The 18,003-nt window shown below is 49.4% G+C and overlaps 1 protein-coding gene across 1 annotated transcript in view; it reads right to left on the reverse strand.

Annotated features, from left to right (window-relative positions):
• SLC23A1 (solute carrier family 23 member 1) overlaps positions 1-18,003 on the reverse strand; it is a 408,950-nt gene that overhangs the window by 215,006 nt on the left and 175,941 nt on the right. The window lies entirely within an intron of this gene.

Raw genomic sequence — 18,003 nt, forward strand, 5'->3', positions numbered from 1 at the left:
AGGATAGGAAATTGTAGTGTGTGTAGCGTTACCCCCTCAGGAGCCGCTGGTTGTTGTTGGGATCGGCATATTAAGTTACCTTTCAGTGTTGTCTAGGGGTGTAGTTGATGAGTAGTGAGCGAATGTCCAGTCAATGAATAAAGGTTTTCAAATGCTTTATTTCCAGGCCCAACATGGCCAAGATCAACAGGAGGTAGAGCAAGAAGGTTAATGAAGCGCGAGAGAGAGAGAGAGAGAACCTTGCAGTATCAGGCCTGGATATGAGAAAGAGCAATCCTGCTCTCAGTAGTACAATAGTAGTAGATACAGTTCGTCGCCACTCTAGCCAGAGTGGGTGAAGTGCCTCCGGACAGACTTCTGCCACAAGCCTGGCAGCCGAAGTGTCACTTTAGATTGCTGGGAGGAACAGGCCTCTGCCACAGGCCTGGCTCTAGGGCCTCTGCCACAGGCCTAAAGAGGCTCTGCCAGAACCCCTCTAGCGCCAACTGTCACCCAGGGATGGGATTGCATCCCTGGAGCGCAGACTGACCTACAGGACAGTTCCAGAATGACAGCAGCCCAAATTTAGAAAATTGTGAATGGGAGCAAAATAACTCTCCCATTCCCCAATAACTTCAACGTAGTGCCCATACTGAAAGTAAGGGGGCGCTACATGTGTATGTAATATTGTTTCTGTAAGGGTTAACTTGGCTAAACTCTAAACATGTATATGACAGGCCTTGGAGATCGAGAGTGGATTACCACCGCTAGAATCTTTTTTTATTCTTAATAAAGGACTTATCCCAACTGTCTCTGTGTTTTTTTTGTTTGTATTTTACACTTTCTTTGTGAAATGGTAGGGGTACAATGTACCCTTACCAATTCACAAAGGGGGGCAGTATCTGGGAGTCCTCTTTGTTAAAGGGGTCTTCCAGATTCTGATAAGCTCCCCGCCTGCAGACCCCCACAACCACCGGGCAAGGGTTGTGGGGATGAGGCCCTTGTCCCCATCAACATGGGGATAAGGTGCTTTGAGGGGTCACAGACCCCCAAAGCATCCTCTCCATGCTGAGGGCATGTGGCCTGGTACGATTAAGGAGGGGGGGTGCTCTTTCATCCCCCCTCTTTTCCTGTGGCCTGCCAGGTTGCGTGCTCGGATAAGGGTCTGGTATGGATTTTTGGAGGGAACTCCATGCCATTTTTTTTTAAATTTGCTGCAGAGTTCCCTTTAAAATCCACACCAGACCTGAAGGGTCTGGTATGGATATTTGGGGGGAAGCCAACGTCATTTTTTTTTATTTGGTGCAGGGATCCCCTTAATATCCATTCCAGACCTGAAGGGCCTGGTAATTGAATTTGGGGGGACCCCCATACATTTTTTTTATCAATGACTTTCAATGACTTTTTCTGTATTGCTGGGAGCCAACAATTCATTACAGCCGTGAGTACTTTTAAATTACTTTCTTTCCTTCAGAAATTAAATTTTGTGCAGGGACAGTTCTAAGCACGGGAAACAAGCGCTACTTTACAGGCATACTATACACACACCCCCCCCCAGGTACGAAAATTTAAAGGAATATTTCACTTTTATTGTTTCACTTTAAGCATTATTAAAATCACTTCTCCCAAAAAAAACTGCAGTTTTTAAAATATTTTTTTTTTCACGGATACATGTCCCCTGGGGCAGGACCCGGGCCCCAAACACTTTTTATGACAATAACTTGCATATAAGCCTTTAAAATTAGCACTTTAGATATCTCCCATAGACTTTTACAGGATGTTCCACGGCTTTTCGAATTTGCCACGAACACCCCAAATTGTTCGTTGATCGGCGAACGAGCAAACAGGCAATGTTCGAGTCGAACATAAGTTCGACTCAAACTCGAAGCTCATCCCTGCTGACAAGTATAGTGGGTCAGGTGCTGTTGATCCCTTTGATGTTTCTATGTCTCCTTGGGCGGATTCAGTACTACAGAGCACATCCATTTAAGATAATTGAGCCAAGAGTCTAATAGCAATGCTGAAAGAAATTTCTGTAGTTAAAAGTGAGGTGGACACTATGGCTGCTGTGCCAGGAGATGGGGCTGAACAGCCTATAGGCCAAGGTACGTTGGCTGTTGCAGAGATTAACCCTCTCATGACAGAAGGTCCGAGTGAGCATAAACGCACAGCAGAAATTTTGTCTACAATGCATACGTCTCTGCCTCCCAGCGGGTGCCCGCGGCCAGTGGCGTCACTAGTGTTGGTGTCACCCGGTGCGGTAAAACATGGTGTCACCCCCCCTCTGTCTAGGCTGCCCAGCACCAAGCAGGCAGCGCACGGGCACGGGGCGCACCCCAAACCAGCCCCTGTAAATGATAGTATAGGGCAGTATAGTGGCAGGTAGGGATGAGCTTCGTGTTCGATACGAACGTATGTTCAACTCGAACATCGGTCGTTCGATCGTTCGATGAAACTTGAACAAAACGGGTCGTTCGCGCCAAATTCGAGTGCTGCAAAACGTCCCATAATTCACTGCGTCGTTGAGCGCTGATGATTGGCCAAGCATGCTGTATGTCCCGCATGCTTGGCCAATCACAGCGCGCAAAAAACGAAGAGCCATAATTGGCCAAAGCCAGGGTGGGGGGATTAGTACACGCCCCACACTATAAAAGGCAGCCTGCACGGCGGCCTCGTGTAGTGTGTTCCGGCTTTTGTTAGAGAAGTCAGTCAGACAGTTAGAGAGAGAGAGAGATAGAGACACAGTGGCCCAGATTCTCAATGGCATTACGACCGCGCAACACCATTTGCGCCGTCGTAAATCCTAATCTGGCCCTGGGTATCTATGCGACTGATTCCTAGAATCAGTTAGGCATAGATACCCATTAGATCTGACAGGCGTAAGGCTCTTACGCTGTCAGATCTTAAAAGCAATTATTTTTCCCGCCGCTAGGTGTCACATCGTCGTTTTCCCCGTCGTCTATGCAAATGAGGTAATTACGCGAGATTCCCGAACATACGCGCGGTCGACACTGAGAATTTACGTCGTTTCCGTAGCGTACGCGACGCGTAAGGTTGCCCCTGCTATTAGGAGGGGCAACCAATGTTAAGTATGGCTGTCGTTCCCGCGTCAAATTTAAAAAAAATTACGTTGTTTGCGTAAGACGTCCGTGAATGGCGCTGGACGCCATTTACGTAAACGTCTAAGCAAATGACGTCAGGGCGACGTCATTTAGCGCAATGCACGTCGGGTAATTTACCCGACGGAGCATGCGCAGTACGCTCGGCGCGGGAGCACGCCTAATTTAAATGGTGCCCTCCCCATTTGAATTGGGCGGGCTTGCGCCGAGCGCTTTTACGATACACCGCCGCAAGTTTACAGGTAAGTGTTCTGAGAATCAGGCACTAACGCTGTAAACCTGCGGCGGTGTAACGTAAAGCACATACGTTACGCTGCCCAGGAGCAACGTAATTGTTTGAGAATCTGGGCCAGTGTCTTTTCTACTAGATAGATAGATAGATAGATAGATAGATAGTTAGATAGAGCAGGAAGGCTAGTCAGTATAGTTTAATCTACAGTTTGTAGATAATATATTCACATCCCTAGGAGTTGTCAATATATTTATAAACTGTATAGCTCAGCTAGATCTGCTATTAGTATTTGTCAGGCAGGAGATTGTTCTACATGCAGTGCTCTAACGTGTTGTATTGCCTGCATTAGGGATTAGCTTAAAAATATTAGTCCATGTTATTCAACGTGTGCTAGTTAATTGCACATACACGCATTACCTGTTACTGCACGTGTGCAATTTATTTGCACAGAAACGCAGTCGCTGTTAATGCAAGTGGGCTATTGAATTGCACAGAAACGCAGTCCTTCTTACTGCGTGTGTGCTGTTCAATAGCAACTAAACGCAGTTGGTGTCACTGCGTGTGTGCTGTTACATAGCACCTGAACGCAGTCGCTCTTACTGCGCGGGTGCTGTTTAATACCAACTAAACGCAGTTGGTGTCACTGCGTGTGTGCTGTTACATAGCACTTGAACGCAGTCGCTCTTATGCCGGGTACACACGAGAGGATTGATCCGCGGATACGGTCCGCCGGACCGTATCCGCGGATAAATCCTCTCGAGGGTTTCCGCGGATTTTGATCCGATGGAGTGTACTCACCATCGGATCGAAATCCGCGCCGAAATTCCATCGCGATGACGTGTCGCGCCGTCGCCGCAATGATGACGCGGCGACGTGCGCGACACTGTCATATAAAGATACCCATGCATGCGTCGAATCATTACGACGCATGCGAGGGAGGGAATCGGACGGATCCATCCGGTGAGTCTGTACAGACCACCGGATCGATCCGCTGAAGCCGATTCCAGCGGATAGATTTCTTAGCATGCTAAGAAATTTTTATCTGCTGGAAATCGGTCGGCCCGAAAAAAATCCGCGGAAAAAGATCCGCTGGGATGTACACACCAGCGGATCTATCCGCTGGAACTGATCCGCAGATCAATTCCAGCGGATAGATCCTCTCGTGTGTACGGGGCCTTACTGCGTGTGTGCTGTTTAATAGCAACTAAACGCAGTTGGTGTCACTGCGTGTGTGCTGTTACATAGCACTTGAACACAGTCGCTCTTACTGCGCGGGTGCTGTTTAATACCACCTGAACGCAGTTGGTGTGACTGCGACTATTTTGTTACATAGCACCTGAACGCAGTCGCTCTTACTGCGTGTGTGCAGTTTACTAACACCTGAACGCAGTCGGTGTGACTGTGACTATTTTGTTACATAACACCTGAACGCAGTCCCTCTTACTGCGTGTGTGCAGTTTACTAACACCTGAACGCAGTCGGTGTGACTGCGACTATTTTGTTACATAACACCTGAACGCAGTCCCTCTTACTGCGTGCGTGCAGTTTACTAACACCTGAACGCAGTCGGTGTGACTGCGACTATTTCGTTACATAACACCTGAACACAGTCCCTCTTACTGCGTGTGTGCAGTTTACTAACACCTGAACGCAGTCGGTGTGACTGCGACTATTTTGTTACATAGCACCTGAGCGCATAAATATGGCTGGAAGGACAAAGAGAGGCAGAGAGGCACGAGGGCAAGCAGGCTCTGCATCTAGAGGTAATGCTGGTGGTGGATGTGGTGCATCCTCTTCAGCACGTGGCCGTGGCCGCTCGTCCTTCTTTTCGGGAGCTGGCCATGTTGAGCCTCAACATGCAGAGAAATTAGTTGAGTGGATGACCAAGCCGTCCTCATCCTCCTCATCCTCTCTCACACAGACTGATCATAGTTTATCTGGCAAAGCAGCTGCCAAGGCGTCCTCTTCCCTCTGCACAATGGCATCACACAATCCTTCCCTAGTCCCACCGTGTCCTCCTGAGGAGTCCCCCAAACTGTTTCAACACAGTGTTGGTTACATGCTACATGAAGATGCGCAGCGTTTTGAAGACTCCGATGACGGAACACAGATAGAGGAAGGCATTGATGTGAGCCCAGGGAGAGGGGGTGGCCAAGAGGGACAACAATCTGGGAGTGATGTTCCCCCAGCTGGAGCATACTGCCAGGTTTTCGACAGTGATGATGAGGAGGGAGGGGATGATGAGGTCATTGACTCTACCTGGGTGCCTGATAGGAGAGAGGAGGAGGAAGAGGAGGAGGAGGAGGACGAGGCACAGGCACATCTCCAAAGAGGCAGGATGCCCTCCAGGGGTGAGCTTAAGGGCAGCACACCAACTGCATTATCTGGTGCTGCTGTGTCTCAACGGTGCAGCAAAAGTTCTTTGATGTGAGCCTTTTTTGAAACATGTCCATCAGATCGTACCTTTGCTGTTTGCAACATATGTCTCAAGCGTATCTCGCGTGGCCAAAACATCACCCGCTTGGGCACCACATGTTTGTCCAGACATATGTCGATCTGCCATGCAGCTCGTTGGCAAGCATATCAGAAAGACCCACACCAAAGACCGAAGCGGACCTCCCCTTGCCCTTCTGTGACCTCCAACCCCACTAGACTCCCAGTCCTCTCTGAAGCCTGCACCGGAGGTGTAGAAATAGGTGTGTCACAACGTAGTAGTGGTAGTACATGCAGGCAATCTACTGATAGTACCAGACAAATTTCCTTGCCCCAGCTGCTGCAGCGCCGAAAGAAGTATGCTCCCAGCCATCCACATGCCCAGCGGTTGAATGCCAGCTTAGCAAAATTGCTAGCACTTCAACTGCTACCTTTTCAGTTGATAGATTCTGCCCCCTTCCGTGAGTTTGTGGAATGTGCAGTACCTCAGTGGCAAGTACCCAAACGCTACTTTTTCTCATGGAAGGCGATTCCGGCTCTCTACCGGCATGTGGAAGGCAATGTCCATGCCTCGCTGGACAGGGTGGTCAGTGGTAAGGTGCATCTTACCGCTGACTCATGGTCCAGCAGGCATGGACAGGGACGTTACCTGTCTTTTACGGCCCATTGGGTGACTCTGCTGGCAGCTGGGAAGGACGCAGGGCAAGGTACAGTAGTTTTGGAGGTTGTTCCGCCACCACGCCTTCAAGACACTACTACTGCTTGTGACACACCTCTCTCCTCCACCCCTCCTCTTCTTCTTCCTCTGTGGCCTCTTCCTGTGGTGATGTTTGCTCAGAACCAGCCGTGCTCCGTAGGCGTACGAGGGGCTACGCAGGAATGCAGGCCAAGAGATGCCATGCGGTGCTAGAGCTGGTGTGCTTGGGAGACAGAAGCCACACTGGGGAAGAGGTTCTTTCAGCTCTGCAGGGGCAGGCTTAGAGGTGGTTGATGCCACACCAGCTGAAGCCTGGAATGGTGGTCAGCGATAATGGCACCAACCTCCTCTCTGCCCTGCGACAGGGAAAACTCACCCATGTGCCCTGTTTTGCGCATGTTCTCAATTTGGTGGTGCAGCGGTTCTTGGGCAGGTACCCGGGCTTACAGGATGTCCTGAAGCAGGCCAGGAAAGTCTGTGTGCATTTCCAGAGGTCATATAATGCCACTGCTCGGCTGACAGACCTCCAGAGGGAATACCACCTGCCCAAGAACCGCCTAATCAGGGCCATCAATGAGTACCTGTGCCAATATGGCAGCAGAACTGGCTCAGGGGAGCTTGGGTTTTTTTCACCACGCCAGTGGGCCTTGATCAGGGATGCATGCACTGTCCTGTCACCATTTGAGGAGGCCACGAGGATGGTGAGCAGTGACAGTGCATGCATCAGTGAGACTGTCCCGCTTATTCACATGTTGGAGCACACCCTACGTGGAATAATGGACAGGGCCCTTGAGGCAGAACAGAGGGAGGAAGAGGAGGACTTCCTTACCTCTCAGGCCCCCTTTATCCAGACACTGTTCCTGCTTGCCCACCTAGAACACAGGAAGAGGAGGATGAGGAGGAGGAGGATTGTATCAGCAGCATGGAGGTGGAGCCTAGCACTCAGCATCAACAGCAGCAGTCTTCAAGGGATCATTTACAGTCCCAAGGAACACGTGGACTTTTACGTGGCTGGGATGAGGTGGCTGCGGATCCTGTCGTCCTCAGTGACCCAGATGACTCTGCCCCAAATACCTCTGCAAACCTTCACTGCATGGCCTCCCTGATCCTGCAAAGCCTGCGTAAGGATCCTCGTGTACGTGCTATCAAGGAGAGGGATCATTACTGGCTGGCAACTCTCCTTTATCCACCTTACAAGAGTAAGGTAGCGGACCTTATGTTGCCATCGCAGAGGGAGCAGAAGATGAAACTTCTGCGGGAGGCCTTGCAGAAGGGTCTGTGCAATGCGTTCCCAGAACCGGGGGGATTACCAAAACCTGGCCCTGGACAACGTCTTGCTGAGGCTTCGGTGAGTCAGAGAAGGAGCGGTGGAGAAGGTGTCCGTCTGACCGATGCGTTCAGACAATTTTTTAATCCGCAGCCCCAAGGTCTGACCGGTTCCAGCAACCATCGCCAGCGTCTGGTTTACATGGTCCGGGAATACCTAGCAGCAAGATCCGACTTGGACACCTTCCCCACGGAAAATCCTCTGGCTTACTGGGTCTTGAGGATGGATCACTGGCCAGAGCTTGCACAGTACGCAATTGAGCTACTGGCTTGCCCTGCATCCAGTGTTCTTTCAGAACGCCCATTCAGTGCTGCTGGAGGCTTTGTGACCGATCACAGGGTGCGCCTCTCCACCGACTCTGTTGATCGACTGACCTTCATCAAAATGAATCAGGCTTGGATCAACACCAGCTACCAAGCACCTGATGCTGATGTTACTGAATAATAATTTTTTGTTGAAATGTCAGATCCCTTTGAGACTGCTGATGCTGAGTGACTGTCCTGTTATGCTGCTGATGGAATATCTTTCTCCTCCTTACTTTTCTTGCTGATAGCTAGTAAGAAATGTTGTTTTTCTGTGCTCCGCCACCAGTGCCTAAGGCCTAATTTTTCTGCCCCTGTTTAACAGGGGCACCTAATAACAATTTTTGATGCAATACTTTGCACGTGGCTCCGTGTTGCACTCCAATTAAAGATATTGGGAGGGGTTGCAGTGTTGTGCCTAAGGCCTAATTTTTCTGCCCCTGTGTAACAGGGGCGTCTGATACCAATTTTTGATGCAATACTTTGCACGTGGCTCCTTGTTGCGCTCCAATTACAGATATTGGGAGGGGTTGCAGTGTTGTGTTGTGCCTACGGACAAATTTTTGTGCCCCTGTGTAACAGGGGCGCCTAATAACAATTTTTGATGCAATACTTTGCACGTGGCTCCTTGTTGCGCTCCAATTACAGATATTGGGAGGGGTTGCAGTGTTGTGTTGTGCCTACGGACACATTTTTGTGCGCCTGTGTAACAGGGGCGCCTAATAACAATTTTTGATGCAATACTTTGCACGTGGCTCTTTGTTGCCCTCCAATTACAGTATGTTTGAGGGGTGCCCTTTTTTCTACAATTTTGCTTTGACAAAAAAATAATGGCCCCCCCACCACCCCTAAAATAATCGAGATATTGTTGCCACACAGCACGTGCGCAAGCAGTATTAAATTACTTTGTTCTTATAATAATTTCATGTTGTGCAGGGACATTTCTAAACACGTGCCACTACTATAGACACACAGCAGGTTTGATACTTGAAGGAATTTTTCATTTTTTTTTTTCACTTTAAGCATCATTAAAATCGCTGCTCCGGAAAAACGGCCGTTTTAAAAAAAAAAAATTCCATTGATACATGTTCCCTGTTGTTCAGACCCGGGTTCTGAACAACGTTTTCCAACATTAAATTGAATATTGGTCTTTAAAATGAGCGTTTTTGAATTCGAACGTTCGAGTCCCATAGACTTCAATGGGGTTCTAAATGTTCGCACGAACCCGCGGTCTGTTTGAACATTCTGGTGCGAACCGAACCCGGGTATGTTCGGCTCATCCCTAGTGACAGGTTAGGGTAGTATAGAGTGGTATAGTGGCAGGTTGGTGTAGTGGGGTGGTATAGGACAGGTTAAGGTGGTATAGGGCATGTTGGGGTGATATAGGGTAGTTTGGGGTGGTATAATGCAAGTTAGGGTTGCATAGGACAGGTTGGGGTGGTATAGGGCAAGTTAGGGTGGCACAGGGCAGGTTGGGGTGGTATAGTGCAAGTTAGGGTGGCATAGGGCAAGTTGGGATGGCATGGGAAAGGTTGGGGTGGTACAGGGCAAGTTAGGGTGACATTGGGCAGGTTGGGGTGGTATAGGGCAGATTGGGGTGGTACAGGGCAAGTTAGGGTGGCACAGGGCAAGTTGGGGTGGCATGGGAAAGTTTGGGGTGGTACAGGGCAGGCTGGGGTGGTATAGGGCAGGCTGTGGTGGCACAGGGCAGGCTGGGTGGCACAGGGCAGGCTGGGGTGGTACAGGGCTGTTAGGGGGTACAGGGCAGGCTGGGGTGATATAGGGCTGTTTGGGGTGGTACAGGGCAGGCTGGGGTGGTACAGGGTAGGCTGGGTGTTACAGGGCAGGCTGGGGTGGTACAGGGCAGGCTGGGGTGGTACAGGGCAGACTGGGATTGCACAGGGCAGGCTGGGGTGGTACAGGGTAGGCTGGAGTGGTACAGGGCAGGCTGGGATTACACAGGGCAGGCTGGGTGGTACAGGGTAGGCTGGCATTGCACAAGGCAGGCTGGGTGGTACAGAGTAGGCTGGCATTGCACAAGGCAGGCTGGTGGTACAGGGTATGCTGGGGTGGTACAGGGCAGGCTGGGATGGTACAGGGCAGGCTGGGATAGCATAGGGCAGGCTGGGTGGTACAGGGTAGGCTGGCATTTCACAGGGCAGGCTGGGTGGTACAGGGTAGGCTGGGGTGGTACAGGGCAGGCTGGGTGGTACAAGGTAGGCTGTGGTGGCACAGTGCATCTTGGAACTCTATGTAGTGACACTGCAGAGTAACTTACTTACATAGCATGAATGCAGATGAAGACCCGGGCTTGTGGGCGGGGCTGCTGTGTCCTCACCTCTAGCTGCTTGAGCTGCAGCATCATCGATGGTGAAGGAGTCTGTGGGAGGAGAAGAGGAGGCAGCCACACCCACAGCTCCGCCCACCAACTCCGGCTCACACGGGGATAGCCTGACTGAGGAATGTTACAGGCAGCCTCCCCGCACGGCTAGATGCCCTGCTCGCACCGCTCCAATCAATACAGTACAGTGTTTAGCGGCGCGGCGGCCCCCTGGTGTCACCCCTCTAGTGGGTGTCACCTGCTGGGCATGTCAGCTAAAAAAAAAAAAAAAACATAGAAAAAACATAAAAAAAAAAAAAAATGGGATGGTGTCACCCAGGTGCGGACTGCACCCCCTAGCAACGCCTCTGCCCGTGGCGGTTGGTTTAGTTTCAGGAGCGATCCGTGATGAGGGGGCAGCCAATGATTTCTGGCCACCCCCTCACGACCGCTCTTGGCGAATGAGAAGCTTCCCCTGCCTGTGAACTGTAAACACAGGCAGGAGGAAGTGATGTTATCTCTCCTCGTGTCAGTCTTTTCGTCCGGCACAGAGGAGAGAAGACATCTCAGAGTAAGTGCACCAACACTACACTTTTCACCCCCCAGTCGCCCCCAGATCACCCCCCAGATCACCCCCTGCACCCCCAGTCACAGTGTGACCATTTGCAGGGGTAATTCTTTTACTGATCACTGCTTGAAGTGTCATTTGTGACAGTAAAAAGTGTCAGGGCAGTTAGCTTGAGGCTCCTTTAGGTCCAGGGTAGCCCCCTACCCCCCCAAAAAAGGTTTAACCCCTTGATCGCCCCCAGGTAACCTTTTCACCCCCTTTCGCCAGTGTCACTAAGCAATCTTTTTTCTGATCGCCGTATTAGTGTCGCTGGTGCCGCTGGGTAGCCAGTTATTTTTTTAGGTTCACAGTCAGGTTTTTATAGCATCAGGTAACCCCATATATTAAGTGTAAGGAAAATACTGCGCAGTCACAGTATATAAGAGTCGGTTCACACTAAGGCGGCACGACTCCGGGGGCGGCTCTGCAAGTCGTCCTGAGGACGACTCCAGAGGCGATTTGCAAGACGACTTCTGTATAGAAGTCAATGCAAGTCGACCCGAGCCGCCCCCGAAGTCGTAGAGGGAGTACATTTCTAAGTCGGAGCGACTTGCGTTGCTTCGATTAGAACGCTCCCATTGCACTGCATGGGAAGCGACTCGTCAGGAGGCTAAGCCGCCTGACACGGTGCCCCAGTGTGAACCGACTCTAAGGTGAATGAAAGAAAAATATTGCTTAAAATTTTGATTACAAAAAGTGATGTGCAACAGCTGGCGCAACTATATATGCAAGATACACACACTGAAAGAGATGACAAAAATTAAAGCTGTGCTGCGTATGCACTAGTGATACCGCATATTGGTGACCAATAATCAATATAATAAATCTGAGTGAAAAAAAAGATTTGTGAAAAAAAGTCAGCTATGAGCTGATCAATACCTAAAGTAAAAAACACTGATGTATGACACTGAAAATTGATATTACTGTGAATATAATGCAAAATCACTAGTGCTATAAATAAATATTAATTAAATGAATGATGAATAATGTTCCAAAAACCATAAACAAATAGAGTCCATTCAAGGTAGAATATCCGTGACATCAAGACGAATTAACACCCAGGAAGAAGTGCCAAGAGATTTAGATATAGTTCCTCCACCTCTTATTACAAATCTCCTTACCAACTCGCGTGGATCTCTTATTATGGAGATCGCATTCGCCTGTGACTGTTAACCCTGCCCAGGGTCTCTCAATGGTTAGTATTGCCAATGTCCTATTTCTTCCTTGTGGGGACTCCTTGCTAGATCTCCCGAATGTCAGTTACCCATGTAAAAATAAAAACTACCATGGTGTAGTACTTCCAAGTATTTAAAATTAGAAACAAAGACATGCACATACACTTAGTAGAATACAGGGCCGATCCTAGGGTCACATGCACCTGGGTGCAGAAATATTTCTGGTGCCCCTACAAGGGCGTGGTCACCTTACTAACTCCTCCCCCTTTACAAATGTTTCTATGGCAACGATTCAAACACAGAGATGCTCCCCTAAGGGGGTTGAGTGAGAGAGGTCAGGCTGATAGAGAGGTGGGGCTGAGAGAGAGAGAGGGCTCAGAGAGAGGGGCTGAGAGAGAGAGTGGTGGGGCTGAGAGAGAGCGGTGGGGCTAAGAGAGAGCGAGAGATGAGGCTGAGAGAGAGAGATGAGGCAGAGAGAGAGAGAGAGAGAGAGAGAGAGATGAGGCTGAGAGAGAGAGAGAGAGAGAGAGATGAGGCTGAGAGAGAGAGGTTAGGGTGAGAGAGAGATGAGGCTGAGAGAGAGAGAGAGAGATGAGGCTGATAGAGAGGTGGGGCTGAGAGAGAGAGAGGGCTCAGAGAGAGGGGCTGAGAGAGAGAGTGGTGGGGCTGAGAGAGAGCGGTGGGGCTAAGAGAGAGCGAGAGATGAGGCTCAGAGAGAGAGATGAGGCTGAGAGAGAGAGAGAGAGGTGAGGCAGAGAGAGAGAGAGAGGTGAGGCAGAGAGAGAGGTGAGGCAGAGAGAGAGAGGTGAGGCAGAGAGATAGACAGAGATGAGGCTGGGAGAGAGAGATGAGGCTGAGAGAGAGAGATGAGGCTGAGAGAGTAGTGGACAGAGAGAGGGACTGAGAGAGAGAGGGGTTCAGAGAGAGGGAGGTTGGGCTGAGAGAGAGAGGGTAGCAGAGAGAGGGGCTGAGAAAGAGGGGCTCAAAGAGGGGGCTGAGAGAGAGAGAGGGGCTCAGAGAGAGGGTAATGGACAGAGAGAGGGGCTGAGTGAGAGGGGCTCAGAGAGAGGATAGTGGACAGAGATGGGGGCTAAGAGGGTAGTGGACAAAGAGGGGGTGTGTGAGAGAGGGGTTCAGAGAGAGGATAGTGGACAGAGAGGGGGCTGAGTGAGAGAGGTTGGGCTGAGAGAGAGGGGGACTGAGAGAAAGGGTAGTGGTCAGAAGGTGGATCCGAGAGAGAGGGGGGCTGAGAGAGAGGGTGGTAGACAGAGAGGGGGCTGAGAGAGGTGGGGCTGAGAGAGAGGGTAGTGGACAGAGAGGGGGCTGAGAGAGGTGGGGCTGAGAGAGAGGGTAGTGGACAGAGAGGGGGGCTGAGAGAGAGAGGTGGGGCTGAGAGAAAGGGTAGTGGACAGACAGGGGGCTGAGTGAGAGAGGTTGGGCTGAGTGAGAGAGGTTGGGCTGAGAGAAAGGGTAGTGGTCAGAAGATGGATCTGAGAGAGATGTGGGGCTGACAGAGAGGGTGGTGGACAGAGAGGGGGCTGATGAGAGAGAGAGGACAGCTGAGAGAGATATGATGGCTGAGAGAGAGAGAGATGATGGCTGAGAGAGAGAGCACCTCAAAAAATGAGATAGGCAGTCATAAATTAAAAGCTATGTAAATTCCAGAAAATGTACCCTAGTTTGTAGATGCTATAACTTTTGCGCAAACCAATAAATATATGCTAATTGACATTTTTTACCAAAGACATGTGGCTGAATACATTTTGGCCTAAATGTATGACTAAAATTGAGTTAATTAGATTTTTCTTATAACAAAAAGTAGAAAATATAATTTTTTTTTCAAAATTTTCTGTCTTTTTGCATTTATATCACAAAAAAAATTCACAGAGGCAATCAAATGCCATCAAAAGAAAGCTCTATTTGTGGGGAAAAAAATTACGCAAATTTCGTTTGGGTACAACATTGCATGACCGTGCAATTACCAGTTAAAGCAGCACAGTGCAAAATTGTAAAAAGACCTTGGATCTGGTGTTCCAGCCGCAATTTCACTTTTTAAATAAAAATACCCCTATAATACACAAGCTTAATGTATTCTAGTAAAGTTAGTCTGTAAACTAAGGTCCGTTTTGTTAGGTTGTTACAGCATTTAGAAAGTTTATAAACTAGAAATAGACTGTGGCCATCTTAAGTGTGGGCATCTGAAGCCAGACTGTATGGCCCAGATCCACAAAGAACTTACGCCAGCGTATCTATTGATACGCCGCATAAGTTCTACGATGCCCCGTCGTATCTTTGTTTTGTATCCACAAAACAAGATACGACTGAATGTGGGCTTGATCCGACTGACGTACGTCTTAGTACGCCGTCGGATCTTAGGGGCATATTTACGCTGGCCGCTAAGTGGCGTTTCCGTTGATTTCCGCGTAGAGTATGCATCGCGTCATTTCCTGTTTCAGAATATCACGATGCTATGGCTCAGGGCCTCCTGGGATTGATGACAAACATCTCCCAGGAGGCATAGCGGTCAGTGGATGACTCGCTGAGGCCTCTGCGGCCGCAGCCGGAACAACAAGATCAATAATTTTTTTTTTTCCACAAAGGTTTTTTTTTTATTGAAGCAAAAGAAGCATTACAAGTTTATGTAACAGTCACAATAGACAAGTTTCAAAACAGTAGTACAACTGGTTACAATGACATACATACATCGCATCGTATAAATGGACAGAGAATACCTTTCAAGTGAAGCTATCAGATGGGGGATTGGGGTATTCTGAAAGAAAGAAATGAAAAGAATGGGGGTAAGGGGGAGATGGGGCACAGGGGGGGGGGGTGGAGACCACTTCTCCTTCACTTGGTTCTGAGGGGGGATAGATCTGGGCAGAGGGGGGGGGCATAGGCCATTCAGAACGTGACTAATTCAGGGGGTAAGTAGGATTTGTAGCTATCAGAGGATGTGAAATGTGTCCAACAGGCCCAAGTTAGCGTGAATTTCTGTAAACGTTCCTGGGACGTGTAGATAAGTTCCTCTAATTCTGCAATTTTTGCTATTCTAGATTCTCTGATGGTGGGTGCGCCTGGTGAGCGCCAGTGGTTAGGGATGCATAGCCTGGCCGCATTCACCATATGCATGGCCAAAGACTTGTGGTATGAGCTATTCGGAAGAGTTGAATGGTGCAGGAGGTACTGGGCTGGGTTGTAGTTCAGCTCGTATGTTGTTACCTTCTTAATGATGGAGTGTACTTCCTCCCAAAACGGTTGGATGGACCCACATTCCCACCATATGTGTATCATGGATACCACTTCAGCATTACATCTCCAACAAATGTTAGGGATTGTAGGCAAAAATTTGTGCAGACGTGAGGGGGTCCTATACCATTTGGTAATGATTTTATACCCGTTTTCTTGGATTGCTACGTTCAATGAGCTTTTGTGGGCTATCGTGTAGATGTTTTCCCAGTCTTCATCCATGAGGGTTAATTTTAAAATCCCTCCCAGGAGTCATGTAGGTGTTTAGAGGAAGATGGGAAGGAGTCATCCTGGAGGAAGGTATAGATGGACGAGATGAGGTGCCTCTGTGGGGCTTGGCAAAGGCATAGAGATTCAAAATGGATAAGGGGCCTAAGACCAGGTTGTATTCGGAGCTTTGGACGAGAGATAGTGTCTCATTTGTCTGTATGGCCAAAACGGGATAGTTAGGGTGCGCGACTCAGTTGCCAGATTCTCACAAGACCGTGGGTCCCCCCCCCCCCCCCCGGAACAGGTGTTTCGCGAAAATATCCGCATGCGGCCATTCTTTCTGGAGGAATGAGGGGTCGCCCGGGGGAAAGTCCGGGTTCCCCCTCAGTGACGTCAGCGGGCCCAAATGTGAAGAAAGGTTATGGTGGGAAACAGCTTTATTGAAGGCTACTAGAATAGGGTAGATTAGGGGGTGTGTTTTAATTGCCTGGGGCCATATATGAGGCGGGAGCCACGGGAGCATGTGCGTCGGAGTGTGAATCGAGAGCCTTTCCAAAGCTACCCAAGCATTCCTTAGGTAATGGATTTTCCAGTCCGCAATCTTGGTCAGGTGACAAGCTAGGTAGTATTTGTGGAGATCTGGCAATCCGATTCCACCACGTTCCTTGGGGAGAGTGAGACGGGTGTATTTTATGCGGGGAAGTTTATTACTCCACAAGAAGCTGGAGCAAGCCTGTCTGTAAGCCGCAAAAAAGGAAGGAGGGAGATGAATCGGGATAGATTGTATTAGGTATAGTAAGCGGGGTAAGATCACCATCTTGATCAGAGCCGCGCGGCCAAACCAGGAAATGTTCAAATTCGCCCATTCTTTCAAGTCTCTCTGGACCTTTGTGAGGGCTTTCAGGAAGTTTAAATTGTAGAGTTCCGTCATATTCCTGGCAATCTGAATGCCCAGGTATGTAATAGCCACCTCCCTCCACTTGAACGGCAAGGATTCCTGGCAGTGTAGCACTTCCTGGTGTGGCAGCGACCCGTTCAAGGCATATGATTTAGAATAATTTATCTTTAGGTTTGAGATCTCTCCAAACTGGCCTATGTCTTTTAGTAGGTTCGGCAGTGAGACCCTGGGTATTTGTAAAGACAGCAGGATGTCATCCGCGAAAAGCAGCAACTTTGAATTCCCTTCCCGCTATGGTGACTCCTTTAATGTCAGGGTTATTACGCAGTCTGTTTAAGAGGGGTTCCAGTGTCAGAACGAAAATTAGGGGGGATAAAGGGCATCCTTGACGGGTGCCGTTGCTAATGGAGAAGGCGCTTGACAGGAAGCCATTAGTCCTCACCCTGGCTGAAGGGTTGGAGTAGAGGGTGTTAATGTATGTAGCCATGCGAGGCATTAGGCCAATGCCCTTCAGGACCTCTCGCATATAGTCCCAGGCTACCCTCTCAAACGCCTTCTCCGCGTCAAGGGATAGAAAAAAACCTTTAGACGTCGATGTCTGTAGCCAGTGTTGTAAGTTTAGAGCGCGTATGGAATTGTCTCTGGCCTCTCTGCCCGGCACAAACCCCACTTGATCTAGCGTGACCAGTCCCGGGATGAGAGGGAGCAGTCGGTTGGCTAAGATTTTGACGTAGAGTTTGATATCTACGTTGAGGAGGAAAATGGGCCTGTAGTTCGAAGCTAGTAAGGGGTCCTTGTCATCTTTAGGGATGACCATTATTTGGGCTTCTAAAAGTCTGCCCATCTGGGCTTGTGGGTCTGCTAGGGAGTTGAACATTTTGAGCATTTCCTGGCTTAGAGTCTCCTGGAATGCTTTGTAGTATACGAGGGTTAAGCCATCCGGGCCCGGACTCTTCCCCACTTTCATTTGTTTTATGGCTAAGTGTAGCTCCTCTTTGGAAAGGGGAGACTCTAGGGCCTTGGCTTGTTGTGAGGAAATGGGTTTGGGACAGTACTCGGACAGAAATTCCCGTATTCGGGACGCCCGGGTGGAGGCAGTGCTACCTCCTGGACTCGCCTGGGGTCAATTATAGAGGTCAGCATAGAATTTCTCAAAGTGGCTTGCTATATCCTCATTCTTAAGAGAGGAGAGCACCGTGCTTGTCTTGAATTTGATGGATTTTAGAGGAGGGCCTGGCTGCCTGTATTGTGCGAGCCAGCATTCTGCCACTTTTGTTGCCATGTTCATAGAACACTTTTTGTTGCAAAACATATCATCTCCTCGTACGTTTCCCAAGTTCGTCCAGGAGCGTAGATCTGGCCTGCACCAAGTCCTGTAGGACGGTTTGTGAGGCTGATTGTTTATGTATCGCTTCTAGCCTATTGATGGTTTGGATAGGTATCCTGACACGTTCCTGG

Source organism: Rana temporaria, chromosome 3 (assembly GCF_905171775.1).
Source record: "Rana temporaria chromosome 3, aRanTem1.1, whole genome shotgun sequence".
Lineage (NCBI taxonomy): Eukaryota > Metazoa > Chordata > Amphibia > Anura > Ranidae > Rana > Rana temporaria.